We start from the raw sequence: 6,000 nt of genomic DNA on the forward strand, positions 1-6,000 counted from the left end.
GCGCTCGTGGGTGTCCGTGAGCCCACAGCCAAATGTGGGAGACTCCCGTGACTCGCGGGAGACTTAGAAAGTCTGCTGTCAGGCTGTCATTCATATACACAGGCTCCTGGCTGCTGCTGTATTCAAACATCTGTGACTCACATGCCACTAAAATAAGTTTCTTTGTGATGCTGTAGCAAACTATCAGTAATTACTAAATTGTTCGCTTGATAAATTATAACTGACTATAACTGTGAACAAAGGATAAAAACTTCCTTTCCTAAAGGTATTTCAATAAAAGAGGTAATAAAAGAGGTCAATAAAAAGAAAAGCAAAGCTAGCCATAAATACTGAATATGATGGACAGGCAATCCTGAACTAACCCGAGGGCCATCATGCCCTCACTCGACTTCCTGCCCATCCATCCCGGGAATCTGATCATTTCCACTGCTTCCAATGACTCCGGTAAGGGGCGGAGATGCCCGGGAGGTGGCGGGGGCATTGCCGCTGAGACCACTTTTATGTGAAAGAGGATCACCAGCCGTGAATAAAAATACCAGGGTTATGACAGCTATCTGCTGCCACAACATTGGTATTTGACGTCAAAGTAGTGGCGTATATCCACAATGAGCGGTCCGGAAGTGGTTAAAGCGAAGCCCCAGGCATTCCCATCTTCACCCGTCTTGCTTCCAGGTTCGGGGACTCCAGCTCTGTGATTGGCCGGAACCGTGATGACGTCACTCCCACGCATGCGTGCGGGAGCCGCCGTTTATGGCACAGGGATCTGAAGGAATGGCACCAGTGACCATTCCTTCAGAGCGCATGCGCCAGTGATGTCACTGGCTGCATGTACAGTAAATATCTCCTAAACGGCGCACGTTTAGGATATTTTTACACTACCTATAGATAGGCCTTATCATAGGCTTACCTATAGGTAAAAGCCAGAGATGGAAGTTTACTTCCACTTTAAGCCTAGTGCACACTATAGGAAAATCAGACGAACGATCGTGCGGATTTCCCTGTTTCACAGCAAGTCAAAACTGACAATACTTTTTTTTTTTGTTATTTATTGTTTCTGATCATGCATAGTCTTTCATATCCGATTTTTCTCATACGAAAACTATACGAAAACAGTACACAATAAACGACAACCATTAGTCCTGTTTCCCTTGGGAAATTTTCGTTTGGAGTCTGAATCGGATGTCAAAGTTGGGTACACACTATACAAAAATCAAATGATTGTGCCTTGTACGGAATTTTTCTTCTGATTTTCTCATAGTGTGTACCCCACTTTACTGTATGTGTTACCTTTTTTATAATATAAAATTGAAAAAAAAAATATTGAAAGTATAAAAAAAGAAACATAAAACTGTTTACACTCCACAGCACTGTGAAAGCAAAAAGAGCACATTGCCATTAACACTGTGCTCAGTCTTTCCTCTGAGTGGAGCTGTTAGGTCACTTTTTATCTAGCAATGCTCAATATATAGTATATATCACACAGTATATGTGTGTGTGTGTGTGTGTGTGTGTGTATATATGTATATATGTATATATGTATATATATATATATATATATATATATATATATATATATATATATATATATAGAAAGAGTTTTTTTTTTTCCTTGGGCATATGTTGCTCTGAACAAACAGCAAAACCTGATCTGACTTGCAGAACAGGGATGTTATTGTTCAGTTTAAGGTTGAGTATACAGTATATGGAGATTTGTTATTTACAAGGTAAAAACAGTTTTTTTTGCTAGAAAATTACTTAGAACCCCCAAACATTATACATTTTTTTTCTAACACCCTAGAGAATAAAATGGCGGTCGTTGCAATACATTCTGTCACACCATATTTGCACAGCGGTCTTACAAGCGCACTTTTTTTGGAAAAAAATACACATTTTTGTATTAAAAAATAAGACAACAGTAAAGTTAGCCCATTTTTTTTTTATATTGTGAAAGATAATGTTACGCCGAGTCAATTGATACCCAACATGTCACGCTTCAAAATTGCGCCCGCTCGTGGAATGGCAGCAAACTTTTCCCCTTAAAAATCTCCAAAGGCAGGGCACAGGGCAACACTACTGCACCAACGATCATCTTCTCTCGCGGTCGTGGGCTGTTTGAGTGGCTCTGAGCAGTTCCGGATGTCTCACACAGCCGAGCAGAGTGGAGCCGCCTCCCCCTCCTCTCTGTTTATGTCTACAAAGGGGGAGGGGACCTGCTGTGCATGATCTGAGGTACATTATGGGTCTAACTGTACCTGATGGGGGGTCTTCACTGACGGGGGGAATGTACTGAATGGGGGGGTCTGTACCGAAATGGGGGAATCTGTACTTGGGGAGGGGGTCTGTACTGATGAGAGGGGTCTGTACTTAGGGAGAGGAGGGGTCTGTACTTAGAGACGGGGTTCTGTACTGATGAGAGGGGTCTGTACTGATGAGAGGGGGGTCTGAACTGATGAGGGGTCTGTACTGATGAGGGGTCTGTACTGATGAGAGGGGTCTGTACTTAGGGAGGGGGGTCTGAACTGATCAGAGGGGTCTATACTGATGGAGGGGTGTCTGTATTGAGGTGGCTATAGTTGGTGATGGAGGGGTGACGCCATGTTTTTCCGCACCAGATGACACCAACCTTAGTGACGCCACTGGCGAGCTGTGACAGTGCGGGGGGTGACTGGGCAACTACCAGGATGACACCCATAGCCGGTCGCCGGATTCACAGAGCGGAGCAGGGTAAGCAACACACTCTCTCCTCCTGTACCGCAGGGGAGAGAGAGACAGTGAGCAGCGCTGAGTAGAGAACTGCTGGAGTTAACTTTTTAAGTAAATCAGCAGGTGATTGGTTGCTAGGTGGTCCTAGCAACCAATCAATAGCTTGTTAATATGAAAAATTAACTTCAGCAGTTCCTGCCCTCTGTTCAGCGCTGCTCGCTGTCTCTCCATCTGCATGATTCTGGTAAGAAGGGACAGAGCTGGGGGGGGGTCTCTTAACATGCAGGGGGTCTAGAACTGTTAGGGGGGGCCTGTGTAACCAGCAGGGGGTCCAGAACTGTTAGGGGAGGAGGGGGTCTGTGTAACATGCAGGGGGCCAGAGCTGTGGGTGTTGTGTAATGTAAAGGGGTGCAGGGTGCTGTGTAATGTAAAGGGGTCCAGAGGTGCAGGGTGCTGTGTAATGTAAAGGGATCCAGAGGTGCAGTAGTGACAAAGAGATATTGAAGGATGCAGAGGTATGCAGGGGGCACAGTGGGGTGTTTTTACATTTTAACATGGGTGCCAGATATAGGAACCGCCCTGGGTGCTAAATGCTCTAGGTACACCCCTGCAGCTGGGACCATAGTCACCAAGAAAACAATTGGTAACACACTATGCTGTGAAGGACTGAAAACCCGCAGTGCCCTCAAGGTCCCCCTGCTCAGGAAAGCAGATGTACAGGCCCGTCTGGAGTTTGCTAATGAACATCTGAATGATTCAAAGGAGAACTGGGTGAAAGTGTTGTGGTCAGATGAGACCAAAATCAAGCTCTTTCACATCAACTCTTTGACATCACTATCAAACATGGAGGTGGAAACATGCTTTGGGGGTGTTTTTCTGCTAAGGGGACAAGACAACTTCACCACATCAAAGGGACGATGGACGGGGCCATGTACCGTCAAATCTTGGGTGAGAACCTTGAGCGGTATGTAATGACAGGGTGGTCAGTGAGCAGTATGTAGTGACAGGGTGGTCAGTGAGCAGTATGTAGTGACAGGGTGGTCAGTGAGCAGTATGTAGTGACAGGGTGGTCAGTGAGCAGTATGTAGTGGCAGGTCGGTCAGTGAGCAGTATGTAGTGGCAGGTCGGTCAGTGAGCAGTATGTAGTGACAGGTCAGTCAGTGAGCAGTATGTAGTGACAGGGTTGTCAGTGAGCAGTATGTAGTGACAGGTCAGTCAGTTATCAGTATGTAGTGACAGGGTTGTCAGTGAGCAGTATGTAGTGACAGGGCAGACAGTGGGCAGTATGTAGTGATAGGGCGGTCAGTGAGCAGTACGTAGTGGCAGGATGGTCAGTGAGCAGTATGTAGTGACAGGGCGATCAGTGAGCAGTATGTAGTGACAGGGCAGACAGTGGGCAGTATGTAGTGATAGGGCGGTCAGTGAGCAGTAGGTAGTGGCAGGATGGTCGGTGAGCAGTATGTAAAGACAGGGTGGTCAGTGAGCAGTATGTAGTGACAGGGCGGTCAGTGAGCAGTATGTAGTGACAGGGCGGTCAGTGAGCAGTATGTAGTGGCAGGTCGGTCAGTGAGCAGTATGTAGTGGCAGGTCGGTCAGTGAGCAGTATGTAGTGGCAGGTCGGTCAGTGAGCAGTATGTAGTGGCAGGTCGGTCAGTGAGCAGTATGTAGTGACAGGTCGGTCAGTTATCAGTATGTAGTGACAGGGTTGTCAGTGAGCAGTATGTAGTGACAGGGCAGACAGTGGGCAGTATGTAGTGATAGGGCGGTCAGTGAGCAGTACGTAGTGGCAGGATGGTCAGTGAGCAGTATGTAGTGACAGGGCGATCAGTGAGCAGTATGTAGTGACAGGGCAGACAGTGGGCAGTATGTAGTGATAGGGCGGTCAGTGAGCAGTACGTAGTGGCAGGATGGTCAGTGAGCAGTATGTAGTGACAGGGCGATCAGTGAGCAGTATGTAGTGACAGGGCAGACAGTGGGCAGTATGTAGTGATAGGGCGGTCAGTGAGCAGTAGGTAGTGGCAGGATGGTCGGTGAGCAGTATGTAGTGACAGGGTGGTCAGTGAGCAGTATGTAGTGACAGGGCGGTCAGTGAGCAGTGTGTAGTGACAGGGTGGTCAGTGAGCAGTATGTAGTGGCAGGTCGGTCAGTGAGCAGTATGTAGTGGCAGGTCGGTCAGTGAGCAGTATGTAGTGGCAGGTCGGTCAGTGAGCAGTATGTAGTGACAGGTCGGTCAGTTATCAGTATGTAGTGACAGGGCAGACAGTGGGCAGTATGTAGTGATAGGGCGGTCAGTGAGCAGTATGTAGTGACAGGGTGGTCAGTGAGCAGTATGTAGTGACAGGGCGGTCAGTGAGCAGTATGCAGTGACAGGGCAGACAGTGGGCAGTATGTAGTGATAGGGCGGTCAGTGAGCAGTAGGTAGTGGCAGGATGGTCGGTGAGCAGTATGTAGTGACAGGGTGGTCAGTGAGCAGTACGTAGTTGCAGGATGGTCAGTGAGCAGTATGTAGTGACAGGGTGGTCAGTGAGCAGTATGTAGTGACAGCCGGTCACATGTAAACACGGAGATGCCGGTAATTGGTGCTCCCCGCCTCACACTGACAGAGTGTGAGGAGAGCCGATCAGCGGCATCTCCATGCAGAGGACATCTAGGTATGTAATCAGAGCCTTGATCATCAGTGCCCTGATTACAATAAGGCCCCCACAGTGCCAGCAATCAGTGGCCATTAGTGATGCCAGTCAGTGCTGGCTATCAGTGCCACGCATCAGTGCCCACCATTGCCACCTATCAGTGCCCATAAGTGCAGCATATTTGTGCCTCTTCATCGGTGCCCATAAGTGCTGCCTCATCAGTGCCCACCTGTGAAGTAGAAAAATGACTTAATTACAAAATTTACTGACAGAAACTAAGAAAAACTTTTTTTTTTTTTTAGGAAAAAAAATTAAAAACCCAGAAGTGATTAACCACTTGCCGACTAGCCACCGTCATACTGCGGCAGGTCGGCACGATCCTGCGAACTGTTGTAGCTGTATGTTGGCTCCTTTAAGCAGGATAGCAGGCGTGCGCGCGCTCCACTGTGGGTGTGCCGATGCACGTCCCTGTTCTGCCACGAGAGGCAGAACAGGGACGTCTGTGTGTGTAAACACACAAATCCCTGTTCTGTGAGAAGAGGAGATGCAGATCGTGAGTTCCTAATAACTAGAAACCACGGTCTGTCATCTCCTATAGTCAGTCCCCCCCCCCTACAGTTAGAACACACAGTTAATCCCTTGATCACCCCCTAGTGTTAACCCCTTC

This window comes from Aquarana catesbeiana, linkage group LG03 (genome assembly GCF_042186555.1).
Source record: "Aquarana catesbeiana isolate 2022-GZ linkage group LG03, ASM4218655v1, whole genome shotgun sequence".
Classification (NCBI taxonomy): domain Eukaryota; kingdom Metazoa; phylum Chordata; class Amphibia; order Anura; family Ranidae; genus Aquarana; species Aquarana catesbeiana.